Genomic DNA, 15,587 nt, shown 5'->3' with positions numbered 1-15,587 from the left:
TGGAGCGCTGCCACCAGGCAGTCTCAACAGGCCCTCCCTGTCGGGAAGGAAGGGGAGAAGACACCCTGCTCGCCCCTTCCCGGCCCACGCAGAAAACCAGACCGGGAGACTCGGCAGGGCCCTTGCCCCGCCTGGAAATCTACGCGGGGATGTGACCTAAGGGATCGAAGCAGCGTTTGCTCTGCGGTTGTTCTGTTGTGAATTGACAGAGCCTGGCACCCAGGGCGGAATGAGGTCTCCCTTTCTCGACCTCAGTCCCCACAAAGTCTGAGAAGGAAACAAAAGAAAAGGAAACTTCATGTTGTCGCAGGGTTTTCTAGTAGTTTCTTTATTTAAAACTGCTAGGCTCAAAAACAAAAACAAAAACAAAAATCCAAAAAACCCCAAATCCAAAATACTGCCAGCCTAGATAACGGTTTACGAAGCACATTACACGTCGGAATGACTCAGGTATTTCGACCCCACCCCCAACATGGAAGTCAGGGCATTCATGCGCTCTCTGTCACCTGTTACAGCTGCTCCCCCCACCAGGTCTGTAAAAATTGCATCCTTGATGATAGCTGGGGGTTCCCCTGACAGCCACAGGGCAGCAATTACTCAGGTTGTTTATTCTTTCCAACCTCTTTTGGGGTGGTTATCTTTTAACCATCTTAACCAATGCATCTGTGGTGTGAGGCCCTTCTCCCTTTTGCACACTCCTGAATTAGAAAGGAAAGGGCATCATCACAACTAAGGGTTCACACCCTGAGCAGTGGAGAGTTCTGACTCCCACACTTCCCAGCCCCTGCCCAGGACCGGTCACTTAATCTCTGCTCTCTTGTCTGTGAAGTGGAGCTAACGGTACCTACTCATAGGACTGTCAGGAAAGTTGAAAGCAATAAAAGTGGGGAATGCTTAGGACAGTGTCTGATATATAGCAAATGACCAATAAATGTTTGTTATGACCTACGGCCAGGACACTATTCTATCTCTCTGGGTGTCCCACCTCTGGGCCCCACACTTGCTTTGCCCAGAAGAGAAGAGAAAAAAAAAAACCAAAGTCTGGATTATTCAAAGGCAACCAGACATGGTTGGTTGCCTGGGACAGGTATATGCTTCAGATGACCTGTCCCAGATCTGAGACAGTTCTGAGCTGGCATTTCCTAAGTGACCATGTGGCTTTAGGCAGATTTTAAGGTCTCTGGAAACATCTCTGAATTATGTTGCTGATGGATTGGATGGTGACACCAGCAAATCTTAGATTGAATCCTGGGAGCTTAGAGCTAGTACAGAGGGGTCTCCAATTTGCTGGCTGGGAAATTTGCATGACTCCTGGAAACTCCCACAGAAACTCAAGCTGTTCTGATATTCCTCAAAACTGTGAGCGAATGGTTTTCAATTACACCCAAATACTCAAGCTGTATGATAGACTATCATAGTAACAGTAGCTGAGTAAGAGGGTGTTTCTCAAATGAGAAGAAAGCAGTGCTCCAAACAATCCTTCAGGTAACACTCAACCATGTAGGTAGGGGTTAACTCAGATAGATGTCTTCTTGGAAGTAGAACAAGGGATATCTGTCTTCATTCAGGATGGTCTGGTGAGAGCTATAGATTTGGAACAAAAATAACTGGGGTGGAGTCATGGCCCTTCTGTTTTCCAGGTTTTTGCTATCATGTTCCTTCAGTGGAAATTCCCTACTGGCTCTGTGCGTTTCCAGTATCTGAGAGAAGGGAGATGCTGATGTGGGCCTTCAGTGAAACCACGCAACAGGAGAGCTTGGGGGCAAGCAGACAGTAATTCCTACTTCTTTGTCCTCCACACTTTTGTTTCTAGAGAACTAAAAACTCACTTTGTTTTTTAAAAAAGATTTATTTATTTATTTGAGAGAGAGAGAGTGTGTGTGTGTGTGTATAGGGGCAGAGGGAGAGGGAGGGAGAGAATCTCAAGCAGACTCCCCCTGAGTGTGGAGCCCAATTCAGGGCTTGAGCCATGGTCTCACAGTTGTGAGACCAAGAGTCGCCCCCTTAAAGCTCACTTTAATTTTTTTTTTAAGATTTTATTTATTTATTTGACAGAGAGAGATCACAAGTAGGCAGAGAGGCAGGCAGAGAGAAAGGGCAAGCAGGCTCCTGCTGAGCAGAGAGCCTGGTGCAGGGCTTGATCCCAGGACCCTGAGATCATGACCTAAGCTGAAGGCAGAGGCTTAACCCACTGAGCTAACCAGGTACTCCACTCAGTTTAATTTTTAAGAAGAAAGCTCAAATGGGGGTGCCTGGGTGGCTCAGTTGGTTAAGCATCTGCCTTCAGCCCAGGTCATGATCTCAGGATCCTGGGACTGAGCTTCCCGTTGGCCTCCCTGCTCAACTAGGAGTCTGCTTCTCTCTCTCTCTCTCCACCCCAATTGTGCTCTCTCTCTCTCTCAAATAAATAAATAAAATCTTAAAAAAAAAAAAAAGAAGAAGAAGAAGAAAGAAAGAGAAAAAAGCTCTAATGGAGTTCTCTTTTTTTCATTAGACATACACTGGTGTATGAGATCACTTCCTTTCCTGAAGCTGTTTCATATTTGTTATGTATAGAACATTTCATATTTGTTATGAGAAAGAAAAAAGCTAATGAAGATGATGTGCTCCTGGGATTACATTTAGCTGGTTTCCTTCAGGTCCATGTACCTTTTCCAAATTGTTAAGCTCAAATGCAGTCTGCAGTTGGTACCATCCATCTCCCCTCATTCATTTCGTCTTCTGGAATCATGCTTCTCTGCTGTATTTCCTCAGGCATGCCATTTAACCAAGATTATACCATTTATTCATGTAATATTTAGTCATATTATAGGCCTCATCCTGCTGTGCCACTCTTTTTATGTCGGTAAGGCTGGTCTCCATAGGTGTCTTATAAAACCCCTGATGGTTCATTTATAAGATTCCTTTCACCCTATCCTTTCCTCCCCTGCTGTTAGTCTGTTCCTCAGTGGAAGTACAAAATGACAACCCAAAACACTGGTGAACTAAATTCCTTCCATTTCAGAGGTAGACACCTCCATACTGACTCCCCTACTTACACTTCTAGAAACTTCTCATCCTGCAGTTGATGGCCATGGGAGATCAGAATAGAGAGCACAGGCCTGGGTTAGTTCACCACATAAAGCCAAGAAGATCTTTTGGAAGGTCGTCACTGTTTGGTTTTTGAGAAGATCTGTCTATTCATATTATAACCTTGTATTTCACATGCACATTAAATCAGATCCCGTCAGGACCCTGTGAGGCAGGAAAGATATCATCACTCCATGCGAGAAAATCTGGGCTTAAACTAAGAAGTACCTTTCCTGGGGCCCTAGGCACGGGCCCTGTCTTCTCCCTCCCTGTTCAGTTGTGCTCTTTTCTCTCAACACGTATTGAAAACTGGGTCTGAATCCACTTACAAGAAGCCATCTGAGGGTGATTTCTTTCCTTGATCAACACTCTCTAGACAGTGTCACCAGACAGAAGGGGGGCAGCTGTAGCAAGCTGATGGAGAATGGGGATGTTCAGCACACACCCTCTCTGTCCCATATCCAGATGGGAGAACAAAGCCCATGTACACGAAGTTATTGTTGCACACAGAAATTTCCAGAGTAAAAAGAACGTAGGAACCAAGGATCCCTTGAAAGAGATGCTAGTGGGTGTAAGGTTTAAGTCTGGGTTTTGATTTTAAAGATTATACATCAAAATAAAAGCAGAGAAAGACTATTTTGGAGTGTGAGATGGGTGTCTCAGGAAAACTCTGATTTTAAATCTGGCCACTTACAGATAAAACCCCAGACATTGAGAGAGCACATCTCCTCCCTCCCACTGAACCCCCCATGGGTGATGACTTTTATTTGGGGAACAAGGAGGTGGTATAAATGGCACAGTGGTGAAGGGAATGGCAATTTCTTTTAATCCTGCAAGTAGGTCCACGGCAAAGCTCAACTGCGCTATGGAAGCAGCAAAAAACAAAGACCATTTCCTTTGGAGGTAAACCTGACTTTCTGCTGCGTCCACACCAGCATCTCATATCTGTGAGCATAGTTCTCTCTTCCTTTCTCCACCACCCTGGGGGTTGCTATTGATGGCTCCTCACCATGTCTTCCCTGCTCACAAGGCTTTCAGGATCAAGCACGTCCCAGCCAAGAAGTGTTCCCCCAGTGGATTCAGATGAGAACTGGCCGTAAAATCAGATACAACTCCAACAGGATGTTGGAGAAGAATCCAGCTGGGTCTGTCAGGACTCATACACGAGACCCCATATGGATTTAAGTTGTTTCAAGGTCACAAGCATCACCACTATCTGGACAGTTGGATATATGTTTAAGGAAAAATGATTTTGGTCTTTGTTTCTGTTTCTGTCCTAGCAGGTTGGCTCAGTCATAAACATGAGAGAAATTTCGTTTGAAAAAAAGGAGTCCTTATGTGTCATTACCATATGCATCCTTTAATATTCCAAGAAGAATTAAGTCCCTAGAATTGAAAAGACGGAAGCAGTGGTTTTTCTGACTGTTTCTGATTCTTGTCTCTCAGGGCCAACCTCACAGTCATCAGGCCCCCACATTAGGCATCAGAAACAGAGAAGGATAGACACATTTCCTATGGCCTCAATGGCATGTCCCTGAAACCTGAATACTAAAACCAGTACAAGGTATGTGGCTGGCTGTGAGTGGGGAGGCTTCCCACCTCATATCCAGTGGACACGGTGGGCAGGATGCTCCCCAAGCCCAGTCACCTACACTGGAATTCACCTAGCATACTCCTTTTCCAGTCTAACTCTTCCTGTCTGAGTAATATGCAAGTCAGGGATGCCACTTACCAGAGGCCGATCTTGGAAGAGTTTATGGCACTCTGAGACTCTGTTTTCTTTATCTGTCAAGTAATCATAATACTATCTTCATAGGATTGCTCATTATTTAATGAAATAATATACAAAAGTTGTTAGAATGTAGCAGAAATTGTAACCTCTCTATTCTACCAACATTCGTTAGTTCTTGGGCTACCTGGGTAATAAAAGGTGGCTTTGGCTGAAATAAGGAATTATTTCTTCTGTTAATCTTCATACTCCAGCCTCTCTCTCTAATAGTATGGACTAATTGAATGTCCTCTTTTTTTTTTTTTTTTTTTGTTGGCTTTCACTCAGGCAGATTTAGGTGAGTGTCAATAATTTCTTCGGTCTGTGTGTCTAAAGCATCCATCACAATTATTCAGGGGCCCAGACTTTCTGGCATGGTCTGGCATAGTTCCCCACCTGCAAGAGCTAGAACAATGGCCAAAATGGTTGCTGGATGATGAAGATACATGGAGGAGACAGAACTCTAACCACTGCTAGACACTTACACCACCCAGCCAGAGCCTTGTGTGGAAAGCAAGCTCACTGTAGAAAGAAGGGCCAGAACCTTCCTCATGGGAAGCAGCAGCTGCTCTGCAAACAAGGTCCATCTTCAGGTGCAGAGCATGCTGGGTAAATCCTGCTAGTGTGGAGAGCTAGATGCCCACCTTGTGTTCCAAACAGTGTCTAGGTGTCTAGTCATGTGCTTCAGTGCCATTCTGAACCCATAATCTTCAAACTCAGCCGATTTGTCATTGCTGTTCATTAGTCCTTTGAGGTGATCTTTGTTACCGCCCTCTCTGAGCCTCCCTTTTAGACTCTTACTCACTTGTAACTCACTTCCTCACTTCCTCATCTTCAGCAATAACCTTGCCTCCTACGAGATGAAGAAAGCAGAATCAGGCTGGAATATTCTCAATGTTCTGCCTCTCCTGCTCTTCTTCTCGTCCTGTAAGCCTCTGAAGAGTGTGGGGGTCTCCCATGAGGGGAAGCAGCAGTTACCTGGATAACAGCATAGATGCCAGGTGCCAGGAGAGAATTGCTTACGTTCATTACTAATGTCACCTCTCCACGACCCATACCTTCCCCCACCCTGAAGACTTTTCTATGTTCACTCCTCCCATCTACCTGTGTCGTTGGCCTGATTCCCTTCTAGGGCTCTCGAAGTCTGTCTCTGCAGTCTCTGCTTCTCTGCGCTCTAACACTACTAGGGATGCCTGTGAGCACCATCCCATCTCTCCCATTCGGAGGGAGGGAGAGATATCCGCCCCACTCTCAAGGTCCCTCCCCTCCACCCAATATAAAATGCCTCTTCTTCCTTGTCCTGGGCTGTACTGTGTCCTCCCCAAATTCAAATGTTGAAGTCCTGGGGTGCCTGGGTAGTTCAATAGGTTAAGTTTCTGCCTTCAGCTCAGGTCATGCTCTCAGGGTCCTAGGATTGTGCCCCACATCGGTCTGTCCTCAGCGGGGGCCTGCTCCTCCTCCCCCCTATTTGTGATCTCTCTGTGTGTGTCAAAATAAATAAATAAAATCTTTAAAAAAAATGTTCAAGTCCTGACCGCCAATACCTTAGAAGCTGACTGTATTTGGAGACAGGGCCTTTGATTTGGTAATTAAGTTAAAAAGAGGTCATTAGTGAGGGTCCTAATGCAATATAACTGGTGTCCTTATAAGAAGAGAGCACAGACACACAGAGGGAAGACCTGTCACCAGCCAAGGGCGGGAGCCTCAGAAGAAACCAGCACCTTGATTTCAGACTTCTAGCCTCCCAAAATGAAAACACTTGTTTCTGTAGTTCAGGCCAGCAGCGTGTGGTACTTCCTTACGGCAGCCCTGGTGGAGTCCTACCTTCCTGTGAATGCTCTCGAAAGGATGGAAAGCCTCTGCTCCTCTGCTTCCCCAGCCACCATTTGTCTCCCCACCCTCTGCCGCCTGGCCTCTCCTTCCCCTCTTTCCTCTGCTGGATAGCTCTGCACTTGGCATCAACGCACCCCCCACCCCCAGTCTCTGGCTCTGACCCCGCATTCCTTGTTCCTTAGGACTCTCTCGTTCACCTCATAAATGCTTAACACAAAATTCAGTCCGGAGCCCGCTTCCTTTCTTTTGCTTGAATGAACTCATCGCTCTCCGGTTTCAGCTATTTTAGAAATGAACTGATGTTTCCCAAATTTCTAACTCCAGCATATATCAATCCCTCAAGCTTCAGTGTTGCATAGCTAAACAGCCACCTGACACCTCTTGTCTCTCCAAATCATACTTCCCTTAGGATTCTCTAGTTGATTACTATTAGGGCGACAAGGCTTCATCACCCCATCTGCAGTATGACTGTTTTCCCTCCCTGGCCAATCCTTGCCAATCTCTTAGGGGAACTGGGGGGTCTTTTTATCTCATATAATTCCCATGATTAAGACTCTTCCTTGGTTGCTTATCATCCATGGGGTAAGTGGGAAACTCTCTTCAATGGCTTGCAGGCAAAGCCCACCTGTTCAGCTTTACACCTGCCACCTCCCTCCGTGTTCTGGGTTTCCAACTGCCCAAATCTAAAAGCTGCCTCTCTTCTCAGTGCCTTTGCTCTGGCTAAACAGCAAGCTGGTAGATGCCTCCCGCCTAAGTGCCTCCACTAGCCGACCTCCCTCCTCAGGTGCACCTCCTCCAGAAATCCCTATCTCCTTTCCCCTCTCCCTCCCTATTGCTCCTCAAATTCCCTATGCATAAAGCTGTCTCTGCCCTTTCCACATTCTTTCCAGTGTGATCTGTTGTGATCTATTTACATGTCTGACTTTCTAACCAGACCTCAAGCCCTTCAATGGCACACAGGAGCCATGTAATTCCAGGTACCTTGCTGGAGGGGTAGGCTTTGAAACTAATGGACTCATCTACAAAGTTTATGTTAACCAGAAAAATTAATTAGCCATAACATTCCAGGCCTTAAGCATTCTGGTTATTTAAGGCTTTACCATATCTAGCCTCAATTTGTAAATTGCAGTCCTGACTAATTAATTAGCTAATATAGTCTTAGCTGGGTTATGATTCCTTTTGGGTTTCTGTTTATAATACCATTTGGGCTGATCTAGGTTGACTTCTTTTTACTCACTTGGCCTCCCCCTGCCCAACCTCTATTGTAGACTATTGGGGTGAAGAGGGAAAAGGAAAAAAAAAAAGAAGAGGGAAAAGGAATTTTTAAAAAATGGATCCACCCACTTACTTTAAATTCACATGGATTTGCCACACCAAATCTGTGTGATTTCAAGTTGGGATTATTCATGTAGAGACATTCTTATTTACAAGTGTGTCCTCATGGGAAAGAATTTCTCCAACCAACTGCCCAGCTGCTCCTCAAACACATTTGTGATCCAGACCTACTGTCAACAAAGCGTCTCCATAGAAAACATGGGTCTGTTTCATTCCTGGCTGACAGTGGTTGCTCTGCATTTTACAAGAGTGCTTTTTTGGGGGGGGGGGCAAAACTCAATGGCCAAAGAATAGAGAATAGAATTCTCAAGTAGAAATTAACCTATACACTAAAAGCTTCCACACGGTTAAAACATCGGGAGAATACTTCCTTGTTTGTGAAGAGCAAGTTTTCAAAATCTCAGCTAATTGATTTTTTTCTTCCAGTCCATCCTCCAGGAGTCTTACTCATAAAACGTGGTTATGCTTCAATGCATATCTCAGTTTATACAAGCTATGAAATGATAACATACACGTCACATAGAAACATACAGTTCTTGAGCCTTTGAAAGCTGAATGAAATGAAAGTAGATAACACTTCCCTCGGTAATCCAGAAGAAGAAAACTGAAAACTGTATTTGAAGTTCATTGCAATTATATTCCACAGAAATAGTTCCTGTTGGAGAAAACCATCGGAGATCTTGCCCCAGTCCCTCTCTGCAGTGCAGAAGCAGTCTGGAATAAAGGAACACCACTGGCCTAGACAACAAGAGATCCATTGCTGGCCTGCCCTTCGCTTTGCGACATTCTCCATCTCTCCCTGCCTCTGCAGCCCCCTCAGCCTAGAGACCACTCCCAATGAAACACGCCCATCAAAGGATGCTCTGTGATGTACTTCTGGCATCAAAACCTTCCCCCTTTTTTTTACCCAGTGCAGTGCAGAGCAAAATAAACTGAGCATTCCAGAAGGTTAAACATCAAGCACATTATACACGGATTTCCTTTTCATTACTGCCACTTCCCCTGTGGTCACTAATTTCAGGTTGGCCAGACCTTAAAAAAGAGACTAAGCAGTGTGTGTGTACATGTGTGTGTGCTTGCGGGGTGGGGGGCTAGGGCAGGGAGGGAATTTTTGAAGATCACTTCGAAAGTAAGATGCAAATACAATAGAAAGGAACCAAGATGCACCGACCGCACCCTGCTTAGAAATACACAAGGCTTGAGGCAGATGAAATGCAGAAATCAGAAGAGAGAGCTCCTTTGCTTGCCACCCACAGGCTGCAAGGACACGCCACAGGTAACACTGGGCAGAGTAACCCTGGCGATCTCACCGATAGACGGTCACAACGATGACTGTGCACAGCTTCCGTAACTCAACCTGAAACCAGGCAAACCCCATTTCAAGTTTCATTACCAGCCCCACATTCGCTGCCAAGGTTCACGAGCCTTCTGGGAGACCCAGGGCCAAGTTTCACTAACTTGGATGCTGCTACCAGGCAAAATTAAAGTGGAATTAATCTGCCTCCTGCACACGCTCTAGGTTTATCAGTTCATTTCAGATAAAGCCTGAAAATTTCGCATATAAGTTGTCCACAATTCAGGAGGCAAAGATACATTTTCCAGCACAATCGACCAGTATTTCGTCCTAGGGCCCCTGAAACCTGAGCCTCTGTTTTTCACCCACATTGCTAGACTGCATTCCTAGTTAGGAGCATTTGGTTCCATCTGGCTGTTTCATTCCCGGTCAGATAATACCAGACGTATCTATGTAACATACAAGCCACTGTCAAATAGCACTGAGCCATCTCCCCGAGACAGCTGTTTCATACAAGAGTTTCATTGTCTGAGGAAAGCTTGTATCATTTTACTTCAAGTGCTGGGGGAACAAGCATTCTGTCAGCTGCCAGGGTTTGGAGGAAACCTCACTCATTGCAGACTTTCATTATTTGGTTACCAAGCCAAAACTCTCCTAACGACTGTTAGGGATGAACATTTAAAACAAGAACTGAAGCCCTTGTCCCACTTTTATTTTATCAGGGTGCATAATAGCTTCACACACCCAGAGAATGTATAGTTACACTTTACAAAGATCACGCAGTGTTACCAGGCGACCACAAATGCCCTTCTCGTTCTGCCCCTTGTCCCGCACATTTAACAGCTTCAGGTAAACTCGGAAAGTGTCTTCCAGTCCCAGAGTGCCAAAAACAATGTTCCTAGGAAGCAGCTATCAGAGTCAGGGCAATGGTATCATAAAATAATTGGTAACTGAATAATTATTTAAAATTGGATGGCTCCTTTCCTTTTTAACGCTCTAGACAAGAAAGATGATTGCAACCGTCCCACACCCTAAATCTGGACCTCACGCTCCCACTGAGTGCATAGGTTCTGTTCCTAGCTCCTTTTTTATCCCCCACCAATACAGTATATTTCAAATTCAGGAAGACAGTGAGCGGAATACCTTACATTCTTGTAAGCATGATAAATAACTATGAACAAGATGCTAGAGTGTTAGAGTGTTTGTTCCACTACTTTCAGCTGCTGCAGAGGGTTTTTTTGGAGGGGGGGCAGGATTTTTCGTGTGTAGTAAAATAGACATCAGGATCTACCACTTCAACCAGGTTGAAGTGTACATTTCAGAGGCATTGAGTGCATTCAACATTTTTGAATATTTAAGAACTGGGATAATTCTAGTGCCCCCCCCCAAATAAATTAAGCAAGTATAGTCCGAATCTTCCTTTCTCAGGGTGCCTGAGTGGCACATGTGGTCTCAGCTTTCAGCTCAGGTCATAATCCCAGAGTCCTGGGATGGAGGCCTGCATCAGGCTCCCTGCTCAGCGGGGAGTCTGCTTGTCCCTCTCCCTCTGCCTCTCACTGCCCACCCTGCTCGTGCTCTGTCTTGCTCACTCTCTTTTAAATAAATAAAATCTTAAAAATTTTTTTTTCCTTTCTCTCACTCTAAACTACTTCTCCTTCCCTAAGGATTTGAAGACTCTCTCTCCTGGAAGGGATCTGTCTAGGAGTCACCCTCATTATATACCTTAAATGTACCTCCTTGTATGGGACTCAAAAACACATAAGGGGGCACCTGGTGGCTCAGTGGGTTAAGCCGCTGCCTTCGGCTCAGGTCATGATCTCAGGGTCCTGGGATCGAGTCCCGCATCGGGCTCTCCGCTCAGCGGCGAGCCTGCTTCCCTCTCTCTCTCTCTGCCTGCCTCTCTGTCTACTTGTGATCTCTCTCTGTCAAATAAATAAATTAAAAAAATATATTAAAAAAAAACAACAACACATAAGGGCTTGGCCAAGAGAGAGATATATCCAGGCTTGACTCATTTGTCAAAGCTATTTTTCTGGGTGTACATAATTTTTTTTTTAAGCTGGTTACTCAGTTGTTGCAGTGCCTACCAGACAGGATTGCCCCCCCTTTTCTAAATAAAAAAAAGAAAAGGCTAAATTAGAGAATGAATAAAACAAAGGCCCTCTACAGTTCCAGGCCCAGTTATCAGAACAGAATTGTGGTTGCCAAGGAGCCAGGGACAGATATGTATGGAGAGCTTCAGAGGACAGCACCAAGTGACACACAGAGTATTATTATCTTGTCAACTGTTATTCATGTTGTATCTGTTCCATCAGACACTTCTGTGTTCTGTGACCTTGGACAAGATACTGCCAGAGAGCTTTTTTGAGGGCAAATAAAACACCTGTCAAAGTCTCCAGCCCACTGCCGGGGGTATTGTAAGGACAAGATAAATATTCTCTCATGTGCTTCTGGTCTCCCTTCTTCCCATTCAGGGTGGCTACAGCTCTCTGGTCAGACCTTCACTGATCCCAATTTGCCTCATTTGAAACTGGCAACTCTTGGCCCTGGAAAGTTTAGGCTGGGAAATTACCTCTGTGCTATTTAGAATTCTGGAATGCTGGTAGATTGAAGCTCTTGGGGATGAAGGATAAAGCTTTCAAGCGCTTGTCGAATGGAATCATGTCCTAAGAACTGAATGGGACATAGAAGGGTCATCTAGATTATTCAGCTGACCGACACAGAAGTCCTTTCTACCATTTCTGTGGCAGGTGCTCATGTCTCTCCGCCACATCCTTGCTTCAGAAGAGCTCATCACCTCACCAGGGAAGCCCCCTTCCTACTTTTAACAACAACTGCTAGTTGTTCATTGAGTATTTTGTAGCTCCTGAGGAGGAAACACTTTGCAAGATAAAATACTTTTGTAAAATAGAATTTCCAAAATATTTCCAGTACTCAAATATATATTCACTGATCCCCTGCTATGTACCAGGAACCATCAGAGGGGCAGTGGATATAAAGATGAGTGAGGTAAGAATAATTTCTGTCCTCAGAGAGCTCATTTTTCAGTGGAAGACAGAGATACATAGACAACTATAAAATTATGTTGGAAATAGTTGATAGACAAATGTACAGGCTATTATGGAATCACCAGGGAGACACACCCAATTCAGCCTGAGGGGAGGCATTCTGCAGACTTCCGGAAGGTGAGGCCCAAGCTGAGACTTGAAGGAAGAGTCATATTTTCTAGGCTGGATGGGTGTATATGAGTAGATGTTACTAATTTGAATCAGTTTTGTACATTTAAAAAAGCATACATAAAGAGCATTTACATCTAAACTTTGTGTTAGCTGTTTGATCTATAGTTAGAAAATTATATTTGAAAAAATTAATTTGGACTTTTCACTACAAACCATTGGCTTTTAAACTGTGTTGTAGAAGCCCTAGGATCTTTTTTGAGGTTAGGGGAGAAGATGGGGGAGGTTATTAGGGGCAGTAGAGGCTAAGCAGACAGAACTCAGACAAGACAGCTTCACGTTTCTTCCTTCCTCCCTTTTTTCCCCCTTCCTTCCTTCCTTCCTTTCTAGATTTTATTTATTTATTTAACAGAGAGAGGGGCAGGGAGACACAAGCAGGGGGAGTGGGAAAGGGAGAAGCAGGCTTTCCACAGGGCGGGAGCCAGATGTAGGGCTTGATCCCAGGACCCTGGGATCATGACCTGAGCTGAAGGCAGCCACTCAGCGACTGAGCCATCCAGGCGCCCCTTCACTGTTCTTTCTGTTATATTTATTGGTGTTGTGTGTTAATTATTTTTAATTAGAAAAGAGGGTTCTGATATTAAAATATGTTTCAAACTACAAAGTAAGACCAATGTCCCAGTGAAACAGGTTTCATTGCATACTTGCCATCTAAGACTGATTTATTTAGTTCAGTATTTTTAAAGCAAAGTACTAAAAAATACTCCTACCCCAGTTATCTTTGCCTTTTCTACAGTCATGACCATTGCACCTCCCTCTGCAGGCAACAACCTTGTAAAATAAAGTGGTAGATCTGAGAAAATGTATCACTACTCTGAAGAAAATGTTCTTCAGGTGTATAGTTTATTAATAGTGGAAACTTCATGTACAAAGACAGCAGTTACTATTCCTTAGAACAAATCTTGTTATAGCAAAATACCTTCATATGGGATATATTTGTTAAGTCCTCTTCATAAATCAGTATTTTAAGTAACATGTGAAGTAAAATTCCACAGCTGTGAATGAATGGATTACTCCTTCATGTTCACTACCTTGCAACTTTTCTAATGGTGTAATTTCAAAATACAAAAATACTTCTCTTCCATCCCAAACACAAGATGAGAACCTGGTTTTCTGACAAAATTTTCACCTTTCAAATACATGCGTTTGTGTCAAAACACATTAACTTGTTTTCATAGCTCCTTTAGCATCACAGAAGATTTTCCTAAATCTTTATACAATAACTATCTTCATACATCATTATAAAGCTGGGTTGAGAGAAGTAGATACAGTCTTAGATGGGGGAAAAAAACCAAAACACCCAACAGATTAAAAGAAAACAGATGAGCAGCTTTCCTGGATCCTATTAGAAGCCAACCAGGAAACTAGAATGAGTCCCAAATTACTGAGTTGAAGTCATTGAAATCTGAAAATTAGTTTGTTCTGTTGAGCAGAGGCTGCTGCTTCTTAGACACAGGCATTTTTTCTAGGAAAATCTAATAAGCTTTGGGTGTACCCACAAGAAGAAAGGAAAATAAGAAGATGTAACTGCTAAGACTTCTTACTGAAAATTATCCTATCCATTGCTGCTGGTGGTGTCTCCTTCACCTGTCACCAGGGCGAAATGCTAATTCTGCTTGTGGATTAACACTCAGGTGACCTTGTAGTGGCACCAATTCTTAGAGGCAAGTGTCAAGGAGATTTACTTTTCCACTGCTAAGTTGTTTGCATTTATAATATGAAAGGACAAAAGGAACGTTACAGAAACCTACTTAAGGATTTTCTGACCTGTTCATAAAGACAACACATAACACTGGCTGACTAGCCCAGGATAGGGTTCAGTCAGGAGGAATGAATGCACGGAAGAGATGAGCTCAAGACACAGCAAGGAAATTCCACAACCTGCTAATTGTTATTTTCCAGACTCAGTTTTCATAAAAATACTTCCTTTATGGAAAACTCACTGGCCCTTGACATACTCGGTTTGGTTCACTTAATAAGTCTATTAACATCATTTAACATAGGTGCAGGGTCTAATTATTAAGAAATTATTATTTTTTAAATTTTTATTTTTTTAAAATTTTACTTATTTGACAGAGAGAGAGAGCACAAGCAGGGAGAGCAGGAGAGAGGAAGGGAGAAGCAGTCTCCCCGCTGAGCAGGGAGCTTAATCCCAGGACCCAGAGATATGACCTGGGCCCAAGGCAGACACTTAACCATCTGAGTCACCCAGGTGCTCCATAATTATTAAGAAATCATTAATATTTTTATTAGGGATGATGATATATGATGATTATGTTTTTAAAAATCCTTAATAGTGAATACATAGTAAAGTGCCATGATGCATGCCTTGGACTTTCTTCAAGATAATGTGGCAAAAATGACAGGTGAGGGAAGATAAGAAAAGAAGACTGGCCAGTTGTGATGGGTGACAGGTACATGGAGGTTCACAGTACTAAACCCTATACTTTTGTGCGTGTTTTAAATTTTTTATGAGAAAAAGTTAAATGATCTAAAAAATAGGCCCCTTGGGGGCGCCTGGGTAGCTTAGTCGTTAAGCATCTGCCTTCGGCTGAGGTCATGATCCCAATGTCCAGGGGTCGAGCCCCGCGTTGGGCTCCCTGCTCTGCAGGAAGCCTGCTTTCTCTCTCTCCCACTCCCCTGCTTGTGTTCTCTCTCTTTTGCTATGTCTCTCTCTGTCAAATAAATACATAAAATCTTAAAAAAAAAAAAGAAATAAAAATTTAAAAATTTTTAATGGGCCCCGAAAGCCACATCATGACAATACTCTTCTAGGTGGTTCCCATGCAAAAATGAAGACAGGCTTAAATGCCTACCCCTAAATACCTAAATTTCTTTGATTCAAAAATATCATCAGTTGGAAGATCCACCATTCATTTAATAATAGTTTTTCAGATGGGGCACCTAGGGGGCTCAGTGGGCTAAGCCACTGCTTTTGGCTCAGGTCGTGGTCTGAGGGTTCTGGGATCAAGCCCCACAGCTGGCTCTCTGCTCAGCAGGGAGCCTGCTCCACCCCCCCCCCCGCCCCCACCACTCTGCCTACTTGTGATCT

The 15,587-nt window shown here is 43.9% G+C and overlaps 1 protein-coding gene across 22 annotated transcripts in view; it reads right to left on the bottom strand.

Moving 5' to 3' along the window:
* The window catches only part of DLGAP1 (DLG associated protein 1), a 906,793-nt gene that overhangs the window by 9,894 nt on the left and 881,312 nt on the right, over positions 1-15,587 (bottom strand). The window lies entirely within an intron of this gene.

Source organism: Meles meles, chromosome 12 (assembly GCF_922984935.1).
Source record: "Meles meles chromosome 12, mMelMel3.1 paternal haplotype, whole genome shotgun sequence".
Classification (NCBI taxonomy): Eukaryota; Metazoa; Chordata; class Mammalia; order Carnivora; family Mustelidae; genus Meles; species Meles meles.
This window is presented reverse-complemented; position numbering and strand designations above follow the sequence as displayed.